The following is a 22593-nucleotide window of genomic DNA, read 5'->3' on the forward strand; positions in this document are numbered from 1 at the left end:
AGCACTTCAGTCTTTGAGAGTAACATATGCTGCTGTTTTTGACTTCAGTGCTTTAAGATCACAACTAATTGTGACATGTTTGTCGGAAGACATGCATCACAAATCGGTCAATGATCTGCGTTTCGTCAAAACCAATTAGCTGGAGAAGGCATATAGTGAAATGACAAAGTTATGTGAATTAATTTTAACAATTCCAGCCATTAGTGCGTCAGTGGAACGAAGTTTTTCAAAATTGAAAAACATTAAGAACTATGCACGCAATACGCAAGGGCAGGAAAGACTTACAAATCTATCTCTGAAAGCATTGGAGAAGGAACTGTTAACATCCCTACAACAGCATCAGGAATTTTATGACAGTGTCATAGAAGACTTCGCAAAAACAGAGAGGAGGATTCAACTACACTTCAAATAAAAGAGGTAAGAATTTTATCTTCACTTGTACTTGCGTACTTAATGTTTATTTCTCCCATTTTATTTCTTACTAGTTGTTGTGCTCAGGGACGTACACAGAGGGTGGATCCGGGGGTCCGGACACCCCGAAATTCCGACTTTTTTGTGAATTTAGTCTAATTTTGGGAGTGATTTTACAAAAGTTGATATAATTTATCGTCAAACTTTGGTACCCTCCCAACAAAAATTCTGTGCCTGATTGTGCCCAACCTTTTGGCCTTCTGTACACTGTAGGATGAAACCATGCTTAATTAATAGATCTAATTCTTTACTTGTCCTAATAATAAACAGCAAAAGCACATTTTTATTCAGAAACATTATTATCCATTTTCAAATAATTAAGTTGAAACAATACAGTTTAAGTTGCAATTAAATTTTCTCAATATAAAATGAAATGATATATTTTTATTATTTAACGTCGCATATTTTGCCTTCTAGGCTAAACAAGGCGGATAATTTACGAAAGTGAAAAATGGTGAAATTAAATTTTATGCACCCTTCCGTCGGGAATCGAACCCTGGCCCCCATGCGCTTTTGGTGCATCTAATAGCCAATATACCAACGGAGAGGACAGGCTTAAGTTTAGCACGGGAGGGGGGAATCGTTGTAATAATTTTAAATCTGTAAATCGCCTCACGCTATCACCACCTATTGGTAGGGCTGCCAACTGGCCGGTATTTCACCGGCTTGGCCGGATATATTGTTGTTATTTTGATTAAGGCCGGTGACCAGTAAAAACTACGTACCAACCTCTTTATGACCGGTATTTTGAAATCTGTAATCCAGAATGAAACCTCGAACCTCGAAATTCTTCAAGAGTGCCATTACAAATACACATTTCCGTTGTATTATAAATTAAGCGATATTGTTTAATCTATCATAGTTTTTTAAGTTAAAAAAAATTATATCAATTAGATTTTATTGTGAAGGAATTCTATACATTTATTGAGAGTGAAAAAGGTCTTCTTAAAGCAATTTCTTGTAGTTGAAGTATACGTGTAAAGGGTAAATTTCATTTTGTGAACCCAAAATTCTCACGTAAGGATTAATATACTTTTGTTCATCTGTTCCGATAATTTTAAAGAAGTGGCAGTTACTAGTAGATACAATAAAATTATGAATAAAGACTTCAGTTCCTCATTTTTAGCACAGTATACATATTGAGCTTATTGGCGAATGTACTAAGGGTATGCAGGACGTAAGTGCTAAAGCACTTTTGCCTACGATAAAACATTTCCTTCCCATGGATGGGTCCGAAAACACATACCTCACGCTTAGGCCTATAGGGAATTTTGAGAGGGTGCCGGTAATTTTATTTTCCAGAGTTGGCAACCCTACCTATTGGCGACATGCAGGTATGAACTATATGTAGCGACATCTATCAGGGCGGAGTGTGATGCACAAAATTACATGTTTTCTTTTTATAATTAGGATTGCTTACCCAAACAAAGCCCTTCACCACACGCCACTGCATTTGAGTAATGACGTCCCTGGACGAGCACATTATCCGGGGAAAGGGAAGAAAAAAAGGATTGGGGAAGGAAGTCCTGGGACCTATAAGTTAGGTATCACCCCGGCATTTGTCTGGCGTGAATGAGTAAAACTCAGAAAAGCTCATTCAGGATGGTTGGCCTGAAAAACAAATTTACACTTTTTCGACCTATTGTCCCCACCAGGAATCGAACACGGAACCTCTCGCACCGAAGGAAAAGTGACTAAAAGGGGCACATCCAAATAGTGGATTAACTATATTTTTTTCCTTTAAAAAACGTTTAAATTTCCTGCATGGTATGAATTTTATTCATAGATTTTTAGGTGGATTCATTCCTTTGTTCCACCTACATAAATGTCTATGGCCATAACTGTATCTAAGAGAACTATGTAGATATTCCACTAGTTTGGTGAGTGTCAAACAAAATTAGGGGTTTAGGATTTAGATCTCTGGGCTTTCGGCATCTGTGGCCACATTTGAGGGGTGACGTTCCTTGGTGAGCCCACTATCCGGGAAAAGGGAAGGAAGATAGCGTCCTGGGACCTATAAGTTAGGTACCACCCCGGTATTTGCCTGGTGTGAATGAAGAAAACCCAAGAAAACTTCTTTCAGGATGGCGGCCCTGAAAACAGCTTTTTAAATTTTTTCGGCCGAGTGCCCCTACCGGGTGTCAAAAAATTTTAAAAAAAAATTAACGTTTTTTTACTCCGAGTAGTTTATATATTTCGAAAAACGCTTGTTTTTAAAGCAATAATAATAATAATAATAATAATAATAATAATAATAATAATAATAATAATAATAATAATAATAATAATTCGGTCGAGTCACGGACTATAGTCCTCTAAGGAACATTTCATGCTACCAGAGCACACCTGTGGAACCATGATACTACTGTGTAATACAAATAATAATGTGTTAAATCACCCTTTTCTAGCCAAGTAACGAATGAATCAGCTTTCTAGGGTTACGTCGTTGTTATATGGTAAGTGGACACATCTTCGGAGCCGTAGCCTCGGGGTTCGATTCCCGGCGTCAAATAATGTGGCTCGGATCTCACGTTAAGCTGTAGTTCCATGTCTCATCTAATCTACTTGATGTTTAAAGGACTCCTAATCCAACCAACCAAGCGTCTGTGAAGTTGTAGTGGCTAGACTACATAAATATTATTTATTGACATACATTATATTTATTATTCCTTATTGAACATTTTCCTTTTCTTTCTCTAACCGAGTTGCATTCTTACGGACAATGTCCCATTCTCCCTTTACGGTATAATTTTAACTTAATTTTAAGTAAGACATTCATATATTATAATCAAAATTCAATAAAATCTAAAGCTAGTAGTCCTAGTGTTCTTTTTAAATTAATTTTATCACAAGACACAGCAATTTAATTTTCAATTGAATATTAAATTATTAAATTCAGCAAGTATAAAACCATTAAAAATTATTAATAATTAATGAGTATTATTAGATGTTAATCTGTGTGTATCAAAATAAAAGTGGCTATGTTTGTGATTTAATAACTCCATGAATCACCCAACCGATCTCGATCAAATTTTCAACATAGATGAGGTTCGGGCCTGGGATGGCTTTTATTATTTCACTTTGACGGTGCATTTTACGGGAAGGGGGAGATATTTAAAAATGATCGAAAATGGCCGATATTAGTGTCGAATCTATAGTTTTTGGGATAGCCGAGATGAACAGTGACATTTCCGATGCCCTTTTAAATCCAAATCTAGCCCCGCAACTTGGGATGGGGAGGACAGTCATATATAAAAATGATCGAAAATGACTGATATTAGTGTCAAGTCCATAATTTTCGGGGTAACTGAGACAGTGATATTTCCGATGTTTAAATTCAAATTTGATTTTTTATATCCAATATGGAACTTGCGACGAACGGCTATACTGCTAGTATATACTAAAATTAGTACAGTTATACAAAATATAGCATATAAAATACGAAGAAAGGTTTATATTTCTTTTAAAAGAAACTCGAGGTTGCTACTAATTCTGTTAATTCAGCAAACGAAATGAAACATAAGTTCTACTTTAAGGTCTTGCGGTTATGGTTTTTGGGTTAAAGTAGACGAAGATTAATGAAAATGGATGATCGTGAAAGATTTGAGGGTATGAAAATGTGTGAGGAAACGGCATAACTCCAAGTAAAACCAAGAACGCAATTTTGCCTACCACAAATTTGCTTGAGCTGGGATAGAACAAGGAACTCCTCGTAGTCCATGATTTTCGTTTTATTTCATTGACTCAGGTACAGTATTTTACAATACCTTACTATAGTACTGCCAAAATGTCTTGATCCGTGGCAAAAATTCGAACTAAACTCACACCCTGGACATACGCACGCCAATAAGGGTTCAGCTGTTGCTAAGCGAGAGAGCCTTGCTGCACTGGAAGTGGAACTCCTTCAGCCGATTGCAGCGCTTGGAACGGAAGACTAGGTGTCAAATCAATGTGGTATATCTATAAAATACATTATATACATGTGACAGTGAATGATACATTTTGAGAGAATACGTTAATACTGAAAAGAAAGTTGTATGATTATAAATCATTATATTATGATGCATGCACGCACTCAGTAATTTTTGTTGGAAGGGGATCAAGCTTTGGAGGCGGGGTTCAATACTATAAGCCACTACGTCTATGCAGTATTGAAGAGATATTATTCTGAAAAGACGACAAGTAATTGTAAAATACTTTCACATATATTTTCAGGTGAAACATGATAGAACTAGATTGTTTTTATATACAGGGTCTCTCCTGCATGAAACCAGACTAGCTCTGATGTTGAGCCCTCTCGCATCGCGCAGTGAAACTAACTGCCGGGAGAGGTAGTGGGGGGCCGTAGCAATACCACGCACAAGTGTTCAGTCTGCTGCGAGCAGTGGCTCGGTGTGAATCGAGTGTTGAGTGAGACGTTGTGCGAGTGCTCATCGTTTTCCACGACGCTCAAGGCGTCGTCCACAAGGAATTTGTCCCACAAGGAGCGACGGTGAACGGAACTTTCTACGTCCAGGTCCTCGAAAGACTCCGCAGACGGGTCGCCCGCGTTCGAAGAGACATAGCCAACAACTGGACCCTGCACCACGACAACGCTCCCAGTTACACGGCAAGGATTGTGCAGGAGTTTTTGGACAAGAAAAATATTTCTACGCTTCCACAACCTCCCTACAGCCCTGATCTGTCCCCGTGTGACTTTTTCCTCTTCCCCCGGCTAAAACGAGACCTCAAAGGACGTCGATTTGAGTCTATCCAAGCTGTTCAAGCTGCCGTTACAAGGACCCTGAACAGCATTTCATAAGAGGAGTTCCAGGGAGCTTATCTACAGTGGCAGAATCGCTGGAAGCGCTGTGTAGATGCCGGTGGGTGTTATTTTGAAGATTATTAGTTGTACTTTATGTTACTTTCAATACATCCAGTTCCACAGCCTTAGTCTGGTTTCATTCAGGACAGACCCTGTATATATACTGTATATGAAGCAAATCAATCAAGTATAGATGAAGCATAAAATCAAATTTTCATGCTATATCAATCAATTTTCTGTTAAATAAGTATTAAATAAGTATTCTGTTGTATTTAGAAAATGTAAAATGTATGTTGAGTTAGAAAGTTTTTTTTTTTCTTTCTTGGAAAGTCGAACCCGGTGGACCGCCTGTGGGTGTGCCCACGTTATGATGTTAATTTATCATCTAAAACAACTGGGCCTTCGGTGGCCCAGTGGACCCTCTAGAACCAATTTACTCAAGACAAATAAAAAAGTTGGTTTTCCAACAGGCACGTATCAGGTTTTCTTTTTGGGTGGGAGGGGGTTGAGGGCAACGTGAAGCCTCGTAAGCACGAAATTCTAATATTATATATATATATATATATATATATATATATATATATATATATATATATATATATATATATATATATATATATATATATATATATATATATATATATATATCAGTTTGTTTACAAAATTAACAAATCATCAGCGAATCAACTCATGTTGAACTCAAATTTAAATTGCATGTTAATGATTTGTCCAATTCAGTTTTTAAACCAGAAGAATTAGGGTCTACTAATTTTGTCTACTGGAAATTCACTTTTGATAATACATTTCAAACTTTGGAGTTTGTTTCAGGCGTACTACATTTCTACGAAATAACACTTTTTAACTTGCTAAAATTACTATTGACTATAAAACGATATAGTTATGAAATTATTTGTCTCGCTTGTAAAAGTATTGTAATATGAAAGTATTTACTGGCGTCTACTAGATGGCTGCCAAAGTTTATGAATACTTTACTTGATGCAGTCGTTCAATATGAAAAAGAAATCAAAATATCTCAGTTAGTATAAATGTCTAATACTACATTAATTCAAGGGAAATTGAAAAAACGTGAAAATTTATACATTAGTTAAGTTTAATCGTATAAGTAAATACCAATATCGTTGATGATCTTAAATCAAAATATGATTCCTTGTACACCACAATTCATAATTTGGGTTGCCGAGTTGCCACTGGTTATTATTTCATCCACTTTTTTCTTTTTGGAAGGCATTCAGGGTCATTTATACCCTGCCTACATTAAGACAGAAGACGTCACTATTCTAACACTTTTTTATTATTTTCGCTGCAAGGGAAATCTCCATAATCTATGAAATTATTGAGTGGGGGTCATTAGTTTATATTATTATTAAATTATTATTATTATTATTATTCAGATTTAGCGAGCTCGATGTAGTGTTTCGATTTACGTATGGGTCATCCAAGCACGTAGCCAAGGGGGGGGGGGCCTCCTTTTCAAAACCAGAAATGAAAGGAAAATTAAAGAAGGATGAAACAAAAAGAAACGAAAAAAATAAGAATCAGTGTTAATAATAAAAAAAGTTACAGCAATCGTTCTGTAATAGTGTGGACATTTTTTATCATAATTTTTCGTCTCCGCTTCTCTGCAGTATCAAGCATTTTATTTCAGAAACAGTTTTCTACTGCTCCTTTAACTTGTCATTTGGAAGACAGTAGTTGACGGAATAATAAAAACAATGTTATGTGCACAAAAAGTTCTGTTACCATTTGATTCAACAGAGGAAGGAACGCAGATATTGTAAAAATTTTTCAACACTTTTTTTTATATTCTTTTACTCGAGATTCCTTCATAGTTTGTTATTAAAATGCTTATTAACATATCCTCATTTTATTGTTCTAACAAACCAATATATGTTCCCAGTAAAATAGTTTAGATTGATTGAGCCTCTGGTGTGATAAACACAGTATTTCATATGAAGCTCCCCCTCCCCTTGGTTGTCAGTAAAATAATTTAGAATGTTCGATCCCCTGGTGAGATAACCACAGTATTTCATGTCACGGACCCCCCATTAGAAAATCCTGGCTACATGCTTTTGTCATCTTTGGATAATGTTCTGGTTAACACTAGAAGTACCAAGCAGTCATTTTGACTGCATACTTAAAACGTTTTTGCGAAAACGTTCGGATTATACTATTTCTAATAGGATGTTTTTCTTTCTTGACTTTTTAAATATGATTTTCGATTTTAATTGTTTTGCAATTTTATTTATTGTATGTGTGGCGCTAGTGTCAGTTATACCTAGAAGCACCAAGCAGTCATTTTGACTGCTTTCAATTTTAGCACGCATTGAAGCTTGTTTCATGCCAATTACGGCTCATAGATGGCACTTTTTTTTATTTTAGACATTATATCATCGCTGCTCAGGCCCGTATCCACGGGGATCTAGGGGGACTGGGTCCCCTAAATTTTTACTGCCCCCTAAAATTTTCACAGTAGGATTGCAAATGAACTATATAATATGGTTGGATCGGGCGCCCCCTAACTTCTACCGGGCCTCCCTACATTTTCGGGCTGTCTACCACTGCTAATATTTACAATGAATTGAATTCAGTACTCATTAGTTCAAATAGTCTCATCTATAACACATAAAAATACAAAAATACGTATATATGAGGAGTGTATTTTCAAAACATGGTAAATTCCAAAATGTCCGATTTTGAATTGAATATGGAATAGTATACTATGGAACCTCTTATGTTAAATTTTGTAATTATTTTTTGTCAGAACACATTATTTTCTATGGTAAATTCTGTTTGAAATATCACTTACAATCGTGTTTTAATGTAAAAAATAATATTTTTTACCCTTTCTGAAGAATTCTACCCAACGGATTTAGCATGTTTCGGAAATACACTCCTCATATGTCATATAAGCATTGTATTCTTTGAGGAACTGGTAGTGCTGCATTGAGTTATAATGAAACCAGAAGGCATTCTTAGAACCTTGCAAGATTTGCCTGATGATGGGTCAAATACAGAAGAAGATACCGAATCACTGGAAGAAGATTGAGATCCTGATGTAAACAGCTATGTAGTAAGAGTCAAGGACCAGCATTGTAAAGGAAAACAGTGTCTAGAAAGAGATTTTATGAAATCAAAAGATATTTACGATTTGATGAGAAATCAACAAGGTCAACGCGACTTCAAAGTGATAAATTTGCATTGGCCTCAGATGTATGGAAAACATTTATGAAAACTCCAAGAGGTCTTATAATGCCAATGAGAATGTTTCAGCAGATGAACAATTACACCTCACGAAAGCGAGATGTAAATTTATTCAATGTGTGCCCAGACAAATTAAAAATAGAGTTCTGGCTGTTTGGCTGATATAAAGTCTAAATACGTACTCAAAAGATTTTCCTATTTAGGTAAAGATCAGTGGGAATGCAATTAAGTGAGCATGTTGTGAATACTTTTTGATCTTTTCAAGAATGAAAGCCTAAATATCACTCGTAATATTTTTTCACAACACGAAATCTAGCAGAAACCCTGAAAGTCAATGGTATGAGTTTAGTTCGTACTATCAAGCAAAATAGGAAGTAGTTAGTAGGGAATATCTCAACCAGAAAGAAAAGGAGTTACATTACTCATATATATCGTGACTAGCCTGGAAACACCTTGAATGTATACAAATGCAAACCGTATAAGAGTGTATGTATTCTTATTAGTATGCATAAGACTGTCTCTATAACACCTACTCCGAAAAGAAATCTGAAACAGTTATATTTTATAACAACACCAAATATGAAGTAGGCGTCGTAAACCAAATGGTAAAGAAACATACTGTCAGATGTCCTTGCAGAAGAAGGCGAATGTACGTCTTCTACAATGTATATTGTCAATAGAGAAATAAACATAGCGTTTACATAATATTAAATAAATAAATAAAAAATAGATAAGTGCGTATTTTACATTATATATATATAGGGTGAGTATGCCTAAAGTCAGCAGTCTCCAGTAGTCAGCCATTTTTCAGTAAAAAGCATATCAAATAAGCATATAGTAGCCTGTTATCAAACAAATAGTCAACTAAAACTTAAATCAAAGCTCCAGTAGTCAATCTCATTTCTTCTGGCCTGGTGTGACTTCTCGTGGCAGAAAAGAAAAATGATCATTTGATTTCTGCTGATGCAAGTGAGCAAAATGCGCATTTTGTTAGTAAAAAAAGTAAGGAAGAAGCTTTACTTCAAGGTTAAGTTAAAACTATATTATTGTAAAATATTACGAGTTATTGCTTTCTTTGATGTATGAATGTATGTAGTTTGTTTAAAAAAATCGTGGTTTTTCATGCAAAACAAGATATTGCGTAGAAATAAGGGGGGGCTGACTACAGGTTGCATTTTTGATAACGTTTCTCGGTAGTCAGCCATTAGGGGCTGACTACTGGAAATGACCCTTGACTTCATTTTCCAGTGGTCAGCCCCTATTACTTTCAACGGACGACTACTAGATACATACCGTATATTCCAGTAGTCAGCCACCTATCATTCATTCAATTTAAGTGTACATTTCTACACCTAAGACACATAACTAATAAGACTCTCTATAGCGGACAATTTTTGATTCCCCCCGGCTGTCCGCTTTAGAGAGGTTTCACTGTAGTAGAAAATGTATTTTTTATACTTTAACAAAGTTGAAAATCTCTTTATATGGCCGACTACACTGAGAAAAATCCATTATCCGGACAGCGGTATATTGTACAAATACAAGGATTCGTTACGTTTACTAAGGAAATCTGTACGGAGCGTACTTTATCCATATACTACATAGGTACTGCCTTTTACTCGCTTAGATATTACATCATGTCGCTGCAGGATGTCTGACATCTCACAATCTTCCGTATTTTACATACGAATACGTATGTTAAATACTTCAGCTATATGTTATATACGTCCATCTGTGTGTGAGATCCAGACCGCCTATAGACACTCTTTCTTTCGAAATGGCTGACGTCATTGAACTACCGTCTTTTGCTTGCGAAACGAGGTTGTTTACAAACGGAAAAGAAGAGAGGAAGGAAACAAGTGCTTGGGTAAGTACACTAGTTAACTATTACTTTAGTTAAATATTCCATTAATTATATATTCTTTTAGTGTAACTTGCTTTAATATAGTACTAAGTAAGTAATGTAGTTTATGAATACAATTCTTACTATTGTAAAACTCGTTAATGATTGAGGACAATGGAATGGGTGAATCTGAATTTTGAGAAATCTTTGAATATTAATGTTTTGAAACATTTTACATTTCAAGGTAGCAAAATGAATGTTATGTGTTTATTCATTCCGTTTTATATGTGACGATTTATTACTTGGAGCAGTTTTACTACAGGGCTGCTTAACATAATTGCATAACTAAAGGAAGAAAACGGCCTGGGACCTATATGTTAGGTACCACTCCGGCATTTGCCTGCTGTGAATGAGGAAAAGCCAAGGAAACCTCATTCAGGATGGCTGGACTTAAAATCTTTTGATACTTTTTCGACCGAGTTCCCCCACCGGGATCGAACCCGGGACCGTTCGCACCGAAGGCGAGAGCGTTAGCGAATACGCTACGCGGGGCCACTAGTGTAGTTTAGAAAACTCATTTTTACTAGGATATTTGCAAGATTTTTTTTTCTTTTAGTTTAACGCCCCATGATTGTACATCAATGTAAGAGAGAAGGTGACGATGAGATACATGATAATGGTGGAATCAAGAAAATGTAAGGAAACTGGAAAGTCTTAAGAATAACCACAACTACAGTGTTCACCAAAAGCCTATTTGTCGGGAGCAGGAATCGAACCAGGGACCTACCGCGTCAGAGGTAAGCGCTCTCAGAGCTTTCTTTTGTTTAAAGAACTTGTTTACAATGAAATATATATATATATATATATATATATATATATATATATATATATATATATATATATAACGAAGATATTGACATATTTTACAGCCTCACTGAAATTTAAAAAAAAAAGTAGTCAGGGAGAGCTTACTTGTCAGGTTTTTATTTTTTAATTTAATTTATTTTTATTTATTTATTTTTGCTTTGTTATGTTCCCTAGTTAATTAATGTTTGGGTTACTGAAAATTAAAACCTTTTTAGTATTATTGTTATGTCATCACTTTGGAACCAAAAAAGTTAGATTTTTTTTCTTGTGTTTTCATATAGGAAGTTGGTAAGTTTGTGCCTTAGCATTGGTTTGGTTTCTAGAACGTAATTGAAGGTCATGTTGAGTTGAGTCTTGGCGGGTTTGAGTTCGTGAAGTGTCAGGCACTGCTTGTGCCCCTGTCTTCTGTCTGTGATGTTTCCTGGCTTTGGGCTGTGAGGTATTTATGTTGAGGAGTACCAACGCAGGCCGCGTGATATACAGGTAGCTACAACACAGCTTCAACAGTTAACGAGTGCCAGGTCTTTGAATTTCAGCTTTCGTTACGGCGTGACTAATGCAGTATAGTGCTAGATTGAAATTCTATGGGTGGTAAAAACGGTATGGTAAGAAATACAACGTAATTGTTATTAGTTTAATTAGTGTTTCTTCATAGTATTGTTTCACTATTTCTAGAAGGAATTAAGTATTAACGAAGTAATGAATAAGCAAAAGCACACATTGATTGACGTTTACTATTTCTCATACTCCATTGAGAATGTTTTGATCCTCAATTGCGCAAACATCCAGTGTGCGTTTATTTTCTTTCTTTTTTGGGGGGTTTACACTGCCTCACAGATGAGCTCCCTCGTGGCTAAGTGGTTAATGAACACGCCTTTGGCGTGGGACACCCGGGTTCGATTCCCGGCCGGGGGCCGCGGTGGCTCAGTGGTAGAGCGTTCACCTCTGGTGCTTGGGGTCCCGGATTCGATCCTAGCCCCGCCAAGTGAACCTTGTGGTGGACAAACACCGTGTGCGTGGGTTTTCTCGGGGTTCTCCCATTTCCTCCCACTTACTTCATTCCACCATTTAATTCATTGCTCATCATCAGCGTCTCCCTTAGCCTAACCGGCATAACTGTGGGACGTAAAACTCAAAGGTTTCATTTCATTTTTTCTTAATCTCTTGCACCGACCGACCGATCTCGATCAAATTTCCAACGTAGATGCGGTTCTGGCCTGGGAGTGCTTTTAGCTATTTACTTTGACAGAACTTAGGGGAGGGGGAGGAGGGGGACAGAAAAAATAAATGACTTAATTTACTTTGAAGTGTAAAAGTGCGAGCGTTTTCTTCTCTCTCTCTCTCTCTCTCTCTCTCTCTCTTCACTCCTCCAGTCTCCTCTCACTTTTAGGGCCGCGGTGGCTCAGTGGTAGAGCGTTCACCTCTGGTGCTTGGGATCACGGATTCGATCCTAGCCCAGCCAAGTGAACCTTGTGGTGGACAAACACCGTGTGCGTGGATTTTCTCGGGGTTCTCCCATTTCCTCCCACTTACTTCATTCCACCATTTCATTCATTTCTCATAATCACCGTCTCCTTTAGCCTAACCGGCATAACCGTGGGACGTAAAACTCAAAGATTTCATTTCATTTTTTCCTCTCACTTTGATTTCATGATTTCGCACTCTGATGAAAAGTATTAAATACCGCCAGGAAAAGTACTAATATATAACCTCTCTTTTAGGCGCCCCTCCAACCACGCGCCCGGGACACGTGCTTTGCTTGCTCGCCCATAGCTGCGGCTCTGTGAGCTACATAAGTAACATACAATGCTTACGTAATACTTTGGGTCATAAGTACTATTAAGAAGGAAGAATTGCATTTTTTTAACTTTGGGAAAGGAGCTACTATGGGATTAAAGATAAGGTAGGAAAGGCAACACATTCCAGTCTATGCTTTCACCCAGCAGACATATTGTTTGGAACCAAAAAAATGTGACATTTGGAATCTTGTACTTAGGTTCACAGCGGAAGCGACGAAATAACTTGAATCATCCATTGTAGCTCTCCCCGCAACCAGTTTCTAAAATGTTGGCAATAAGTTTGCGAAACGAGAGGTGACGACTCCAATTTTGGGTGAAAAGTCGCTATAAGAAATAATCGAGAAATTCATTGTCTATAAGCATTGTAAAAGTTGTAGATGTAAACTAAACAATATGTTCTACTCACTGGCGCAAATCCAGGGGGGGATGACGGATACATGTCCCCTCCAATCTTGGAACTGAGGGGGACTTCTCCCAAATAATCCGATTTGAAATGTGTTTTTTGGGAGAAATTTGATGATTTTTGTCCGATTGCTACAAAGGAACGTGAGATGTCCCCCAGAATAAGCCTCAAATCTGCAGCCTCCTAACGCTAAAGACAACTCTGATCCTCCACAACATTGTTTTTCAACTTCATAAGTATTTTGGACATCGCCAAAAAAAGTATGGTAACGGTCTTACCCCCCCCCCCTCCCCCCCAATGTTGAAGACAGATTTGCGCCGCTGGTTCTATTCACATCTTTGTAAACAGGGCGCAACCAATCCTTTAATTCAGGGATCATTTCAGGTTGTTTCGGGTACTTTTGTTCATGTTGTGGTCAAAATAGTTCCGAAATAATTAACACTACAGTACTTACGTTAAGCAATTTTTTGTAAAAGAAAAAGTGCAGAATAATTAAAAGACCCCAGAGGACAAATATAACAAACACCTTCTTCGCCTTTTTTCACGCATCTATAGCTAATCTTGTTGCTATCGGTAATGATGTATTACGTGTGTCTCTCAACGGAAACTCTGCGAACTAAAGGACATCAAGTTTGTAGTTATTCTTCGTTAGAGGGCAAGGGTAACATAACAATGCAGGATTGTGGAGTAGTGAGTACGCTGTATTTCCAAACTCTTCATCACTTGCGCTGATTAAAACAAACAAACAGAAAAAAAGAACGTAAAAACTGTTTTGAACTAATAATGCTTCTCTACAGATGAACATTTTGTTTGCAGCAAAAAGTCGCTAAATGTGTAAGTAGGTAAATCGTTATTTAAAAATCACCCAAAAAAGTCTCCAATCGGAATTTTTTTTTTTTGTCGTTATCGTAGGGCGACCATACGTCCCGTTTTGACCGGGACAGTCCCGTTTTAGAGGCGTGTCGCGGCCGTCCCGTCAGTAGATGGAAAAAAGTAGTATTCGTCCCGTTTTATGTAAATGAAAGAAGTAAATAACAAACCCAGTACCTTTACTCCTTTTAAAAGTATTAATAATAACAAAGCGGCAAAAATTGAACTGAAAATCCCTATATTAAACATACTCTATAGTTCGCAGTACTGCTCGAAAGGCAGCAGAGGTTTTAGCAGTTGGTTGTGTGTTAAACAAACTTCAACGTGTCTTTCCTTTTTCATAAGTACCCGCTCTGTAACGAAGAGAGAGAGGGGGAACTCTGATATCAAGGCACTGATAAGAACAAAGGTAGATCTAAAAGTCTAGTGTTGCAAGAACCTGTCCCGTTTTTAACTGAAAATTTTATGGTCACCCTGCGCTATCGTTGAGGTCGAATTCCCCTTATTTAGCGACTTTACCCAAAATTGGCAACATTGACCCCCACCGAACAACACCCCGTCATCTTGAGCCTAGCCAGCATAATAGTGGGATGTAAAACTTAAAGATTTCATTTCGAACAACACTCCCAGAAACCTACTGTTATACTATTCTCAAACCACCCTTTCGTACAGTTCTCCCTATTCGGAAAAAAAAAAATGTAAATAGCAGTGTTCATACATAAATATGGAACTCAATTTCCCTGAATTTTGCAGGTTTTCCAGGTATTAATTTTGCAATTTCCAGGTCTAGTGGAAGAAACTAATAGTACGAGAACACATAAATTTTAAGAATACTATATTTATATATTTGAGAATGGCCACCCTTCTCCCCAATGAACGATTGCAATTAAATATTGAGTCACAAGAAAATAAATAATTAAAATAAATAAAATTTAAGTTGAAAAATATTAAGTTGAGAAGCCTACTAAGGGAATTATATAATACTTTTGTTCCATACTTGAATACATTCAAAATATACAAAAAAATATTGGCTTGGGGAAGAAAAAAGGGCCCGCGAGATTTTAACTGATTCTTGTAGTACTCGACGACAGAAATAGATTACTGAAAGAATTTTCAAAATCGGCACAGGCAAACATGAAGAAAATCGCATTTTCAGGTACCGGTTCAAAATGGGAAGAAAAAAGGGCCCGCGAGATTTTAACTGATTCTTGTAGTACTCGTCGAGAGAAATCGACTAGTGAAGGAATTTTCAAAATCGGCGCAGGCAAGCATGAAGAAAATTGCATTTTCATGTACCGATTCAAAATGGGGAAGAAAAAAGGACCGCGAGATTTTAACTGATTCTTGTAGTACTCGACGAGAGAAATCGATTAGTGAAGGAATGTTCAAAATCGGCGCAGGCAAGCATGAAGAAAATCGCATTTTCATGTACCGGTTCAAAATGGGGAAGAAAAAAGGGCCCGCGAGATTTTAACTGATTCTTGTAGTACTCGAAGACAGAAATAGATTACTGAAAGAATTTTCAAAATCGGCACAGGCAAACATGAAGAAAATCGCATTTTCATGTACCGGTTCAAAATGGGAAGAAAAAAGGACCGCGAGATTTTAACTGATTCTTGTAGTACTCGTCGAGAGAAATCGACTAGTGAAGGAATTTTCAAAATCGGCGCAGGCAAGCATGAAAAAAAATCGCACTTTCATGTACCGGTTCGAAATGGGGAAGAATAAAGGGCCCGCGAGATTTTAACTGGTTCTTGTAGTACTCAACGGGAGAAATCGATTAGTGAAGGAATTTTCAAAATCGGCGCAGGCAAACATGGAGTAAATGGCATTTTCATGTACCGGTTCAAAATGGGGAAGGAACAAGGTCCCGCGAGTTTGAACCGCTACGATGTATGTTCACGAATGTGCCCGTCTTCTCAAATTTAGTTAATTACTGTGACACTGAAACATGTGACACAGAGTCACATTGTGGATGACTCTGCAATCGGCAACCACTGCACATATACTCCTCCCGCCCCACAGTTTGATTATTTCGATCCATTCCTCACGTGCTAACGGCATGGTTCAACATCTGCAAGAAAGAGGTAAATGTAACGTTCAATTGGCAATAGCTTTTCACCAAATTAAGCTGCATGAAATCTGATTGCATATTTGACATACTGAGAAAATTCTAGCCCGTGGCCATATGTATCACATATCCCACCAGTTCATAAAAATTTTGAACACAAAATTACGGTCGTCCGTGTGACGTACTCCCAAAAGGCCTAATGTGTATCACCCACCTCACATTCAATGAAACCACATCCGTGTAGAATTAAGAAAGGAACCTCTTATGATGTATACAGGATGTCTCAAACGTTCCCTGACATAGGGTAACTCTGTTATTATCAGAGTTACGACAAAATGTAAGAGGAAAAACATCTCGAAATATGACGTTTTCAATCTAAAGTGAACACTTTTTTAAAAAATCGGACAAGATGAATGTGCTGTATACTCTTTATGCACCCAATTTTAAATGAAAATGCAACGTTGTCATTTACCTGGACCCACGACATAAGTGAATGAAGTTACTGTTTGAAACGGGGGCTGGCCATCGACATGTTAGCGTAAAAGACAGTAACTTCACTCACTTCTGTTGTGGGTCCAGGTAAATGGCAACGTTGCATTTTCATTTCACATTGGGCGCATAGAGAGTGTACAGCGCAAACGGGTCATCCGATTTTAAAAATTCCTTCACTTTAGATTGAAAACATCATAATTGGATATGCTTTTCCCTCCTACATTCTGTTGTAACTCTGATAATAACAGAGTTACCCTATGTCAGGGGACTTTTGAGACACCCTGTATACCTTATTTAATGTATGTTTGATGTCACTATAACTGTAGTATAATTTAGTTTGTTTAAATTTACAATTTAATACAAGTAGATTCGGATTTACATGCGTAGGATTTTGTATGCATCTAACTAATGAATTCTTTTATTTTTATGCTTAACTTAGTGACTTGGCTTTGGACTGCAACTGATTATTGTAACCCATTATTGCTTGAGAAGAAACAAGATATCCGAATCTTCATTTGGAGAAATCAAAGGTCTATTGGAAAGCTGGGGATTACAATCATTAATTTCTACATTTCAAGGTGCGTAGTAAATTATATATTGTGTTTATTGTTAAATTACTATTATTGGGTTTAGAATCAATGAAGCACTTCATGATATTTTATGGGGATCAAGATGGGTGCCGGATAGATAAGTATTTGAGCGTCAGGCTCTTATTTCTTTTCAATTTAATATTTAATCAATGATTATTTTTCTCCCTCATTATTCCACCAAATCGTATTCCAAGATCATATATCCATTTTTGTTCGATATATCCATATTTTTGATCTCTTTCATATTTCTATATTTTCGATTTTTGATATTGTTTATATTTCGATATTGCTGTATTTTTCGATATTTCGAACAAGTTTCGATAGTTTGTCGACATCGATTATCTATATCTAAATTCGGATATCCCAAAGCCCTATCGAGCACCCTCCGAAATGAAGTTTTTGGCTATGGACCTGATTAGGGATGCGTACGAGACAAGACGAGACAATTTTTGTTACGAAATTCGAGACAAGATAGAGCTTTTCCAATAGAAACGGATCCAGTTTTCGAGACGAGACAACTTTCGCGGCACCTTTTCGAGAGGAGACAACCTCAAATCTTTTCTCTTGCGCATCCCTAGACTTGATCATGAGTTATCAAAAAAAAAAAAAAAAAAATGTTAATGAGAAATAACATGTAAATACAATATAGGTAGCTAAAACATTTTTGTTTTCATTCTTCAGTAATGCATTGTTATTAATCTCAGGGGGGGCGGTGGCTCAGTGGTAGAGCGTTCACCTCCGGTGCTTGGGGTCCCTGGTTCGATCCCAACTCGCGCCGTGTGGACTTTGTGGTGGACAAACACCTTGCTCGTGGGTTTTCTCGGGGTTCTCCCGTTTCCTCCCACTTTGTTCATTCCACCATTTCACTCATTTCTCATTATCACCGTCTCCTTATCCTAACCGGCATAACCGTGGGACGTTAAACTTAAAGATTTCATTTTTTATTAATCTCAGCATTTTATAGTGTATTCTTAAGCTTAAGGTGATGTATAATTAAATTTTGAATTCAGTTAACTTATTTTGTTTCTCAGATTGTTTTTAAAATGTATGTACAATTGTTTATGTTCATTCTCGAGAGTTTAAAGTGACGTATAGTTATTAAACATAGTATTTAATATTGTACTCTTAACGTGGAAGTGATATACAGTTAACTTTTGTATTCAGTTAACATTTTTCTTTCTGAAATTGCTTTAAAAAGTATGTAAAAACGTTTTTATTTTCTTTCTTGAGTGCTAAAAGTGATGCAAAGTTATTAAGCTTACTACTTTATATTGTATTCTCAACCCTAAACTGATACACAGTGCGTTTTTGAATAAATTGTCAAGTTATTTGAGTGATGAACACTGGTAGAAAATCCTGACTACTACTGGAACATTTTGATTTTAAGGTGACGACTACTGGTGCAAGGATTTTAAAATATTGTTTTTCCTTCAAGGGCTACTCCTTTTTGAATTCTGACTACATGGTCACTATAGGAAGGATCAGTGAGTCTTTCCAACTATGGTACAGCTCCGACAGATTCACGATGCTCAGAGAAGAGACAAAATAGTATGTTTTCAAACTTAAAGTGAGAACCACTGGCGTTTTTACCTTGCTATGCAAAAGTAAGTGAGTACTCCAATGGGGTTCCAATGCGGTACCTAATTTCTGCATTTTAGATATATGGAAATACATGTCTCTAAAATGTAAAGAACTGATTTTTTTAGGGGGGGGGAATAAACTATAGGTATGTGGGGCTTGCATACTTGACGCTACAATTCGGAAATTGAATTAAAATATGACTAACGGCTATCAAGATGTTGTCAAATAAAGGGAGGACCAACACAGTTAAGGGGTTTTCGTGTTAGATGCTAAAATTTCCGAAATCGGTCATGGAAAGTTAATAAACACCAGTAGCAATTTCATCTTAAAGTAATTAGATATCTTCATGGGGTGTTAGAACATCATGGAGTCTACCAAAATTAAATTTTAAAAGCTTTTGAAAATATAATCTGACATTTGTAAACAGTATTTGAAATATGTATTTACCCAAAACTTCCAGCTAGTACATCTAACATCTGGAGAAACACTGTGAAATAAAAGCTTGAAATTTCGGAAACAATTATTGGTCGCAACAAAATTAAATAAGATGGTACTTCTATGGGTTAAATCAGTAACTCAGTACAATTTCGATCGAAAGATTAGTTCAATCCTAGGTTTTCTTCAGGCAATTCCAAGGGTTCATCGAGCTGTGCAAAAGAATGAAAATTCGCTGTCAATATCTAAGATAGTAAATAAGATATAAGGAATTATATATTTTATGACGTGAAAATAGAGATCTTTATGGATTTGTACTTTCGGGTCTTTCCTAAAAGAAAAAAATTCAGAAAACTACTGTATATACCTTAATAGACAATTCAGTGGGCGGGGACACAGTAGCTTAGTGGTAGGGTATTTAACTAATCTTTTTTTTTTTTTTTGCAGAAACTATTGGAGTATTCACTTAACCCATAGAAATACGATCATACTTAACTCCCTATTTAATTTTAAAATTAAATAAAAGGAAATATTTCAGTATAGCGACCCACGATTATGCATTTTAGTCTCAGGGAGATTATGATTAAAGCAAGTGAATGTTGTTGACAGAATTGATGGAATGCAAAGGTGGGAGGAGAGTACCCCGAGAAAACCCACGAATACGATGTCCACTACAAACTGACTTGGCCGTGGATCGAACCAAGAACCCAATACACCAGAGGTAAGCACTCTACCACTAAGCCACTGTGCCCCCGCCCATTTAATTGTCTATTAAGGTATATACGGTTGTTTTCTGAAATTTCTTCTTCTTACAGCAAATACTCAAAAGTACAAATCCATGTGGGTCTCTATTTTTACGACGTCATAAAATACATAATTCCTTATATCTCGCTTGCTATATTAGATATTGACAAAAAATGTTCACTTTATTTCAGAGCCCGATGAACGCTTGGAATTGTCCAAAGAAAATTTAGAGCTGAATTAATCTTTCGATCGAAATTGTACTGACGAGTCTGAGGTTCTCACTTAACCCATATAAGTACCATCTTATTTAACTTTTGTTAGGATCAATAATTGTTTTCTGAAATTTCAAGATCTAATACGCTTTTATTGTATGGTGTCTCTCTAGCTGCTAGATGTACTAGCTGGAACTTTTAGGTAAATACATATTTCTAATACTCTTTACAAATGTCAAAATATATTTTACAAAACTTTTAAAATTTAATCTTGGTAGACCCCATGATGTTCTTAAACTCCATGGAAATACCTAATTATTTTAAGATGAAATTGCTACTGATGCTTATTAACTTTACATGACCGGTTTCGGAAATTTTACCACCTAACACGAAAACCCCATAACTATATGGATCCTCCCTTTATTTGACAATATCTTGATAGTCATATTTTAATTAATTTTCTAAATTGTACTGTCTAATATGCAAGCTCCACGTACCTATGGTGTCGCTTTTTATTTCACCATATTTCGGTAACTGTTAGGCGTACCGACTTGCGGTTTCGGTAAACACACACCTCTAACGTTCTTTAAAACGTTATTAAGACATATTTTAGAATATTTAGAAATGAGAGTTCTGGGAATATCATGGTACCCGAAAACCCCCATCAGGGCGTGTGTGTAGTGTATTTAATTGAAACTACTTTTGAGGTTGTTGTAAGCCCTCGTAATTACGTTTCCGAAACTGCACCATCTAGTACGCAAACTCCACAGTTCTGTAGTGTCGCTCTTTATTTTCCCATATCTCGATATCCATAAGGCTTACCGAGTTGAGGTTTTCGGTAAACAGATGTCAGTTCCTTACATTTTAGAGACATATATTTTCATATATCTAAAAAATACAGACATTAGGTACCCCATGGTAGCCCGAACACCATTGAGGTACCCACTTACTTTTGAATGGTAATACATTTTGAGTTGTTGTTCAGCATCAATAAACACTTCATAGTTTTTCTACGTGCAACCCAAAAGTCCATACCTGACCGAACAGATTTTGTCCATTTAATCTCAAAAATGTTAAGATACTTTGTATTGTTAAGTACAACCAAATTAAGCACACTGAATATAACATTTTAAATATTTTCTGATTTTTGTTGCAGGTATTTCGTGCATCAAACCAGGATTCTGCTTGAAAGACAGTCAAAAGAAGCAGTGTAGGTTGTGGCTAAAAGTACGCCCTTTCTGAAGACAGACTCAGTTGTACTTACATTATTTTGTACGAATATATAACCCTAATAAAGATACTGTACTACAAATTATTTCTTTCTTCCATAAATTATAATAAAATATTATCTCTGTTTAAAGAAAATGATTGTTAATGTTAAGTCATTTTAATTCTTTTTCTCTGTAATAAGAACATTATCCCTAGCAATATTTTTTATCTTTGTGCTATTGCGATTGGATGAAGTAAAATTCTATACGAAGCACTATTATTTCAGACATGCATTAATAACTAATGTATTGTTCTGTATGTAAGACAATGTGTATACTGAACATGTCTAGCGAAGGTGTTGTTTTAATACAGAATCTATAACTCAGCTTTTCAGTAGTCAACTTTATTGGGAATCCGAAGAAAGAAGTTAAAAAAAAAAAAAAATGTTGGACTTACCAGCGTGTGTGTGTTCGAATTCTGGACTAATCCAAATTATCCAGAGAAATCATTATATATTTCTTTGTTGCTATTTCAGATGTATCCTTTATCCAAGTCGTATGAAACGGAGACTTCATACATCGCTATACTTTGTATGAACTATGTTCCGTATTTACTTAATCACTTTGTAACTTTCTCTAGTGTTGACAAGGCCGCAGGTGTCAATCGAATAGTTTAGTGTTTCACTCATGTCACCTTGTGACTAAGGTACGTCCTGTCGGTATATATATGGTACTGGGTTCAATTAGCGATAAAATACATTTTTAGCGTTAAACAAATGCAAAAATCTACACGAAATGAGATACCGTGATCTCTGACTTACGGATAACACCAAGCAACTAATGGTACTGAGTGTGATTGAGTTTACTAATTACTATTTGGCTAAAATCAGTGTTCCTTTATCTATAGTTCTTTTCGTGCTTTGAATTGCAAAGTTTGAAATAACCGTTTTAAATTATTGTGTATATATATCTTCCGAGTAA

At 36.4% G+C, this 22593-nt stretch overlaps 1 protein-coding gene across 1 annotated transcript in view; it reads left to right on the forward strand.

The window, feature by feature from the left end:
* The first annotated feature begins 69 nt into the window (after positions 1–69).
* The window catches only part of LOC145660533 (arylalkylamine N-acetyltransferase 1-like), a 292899-nt gene continuing 270375 nt past the window's right edge, over positions 70–22593 (forward strand). Inside the window, exon 1 of the mRNA XM_081725718.1 lies at positions 70–417. The gene's annotated coding sequence lies outside the window, so the exon portion shown is untranslated. The remainder of the gene's footprint in view (positions 418–22593) is intronic.

The sequence above is a fragment of the Thermobia domestica genome, chromosome 9, assembly GCF_964235325.1.
Source record: "Thermobia domestica chromosome 9, izTheDome1.hap1.1, whole genome shotgun sequence".
In the NCBI taxonomy this organism is placed as follows: Eukaryota; Metazoa; Arthropoda; class Insecta; order Zygentoma; family Lepismatidae; genus Thermobia; species Thermobia domestica.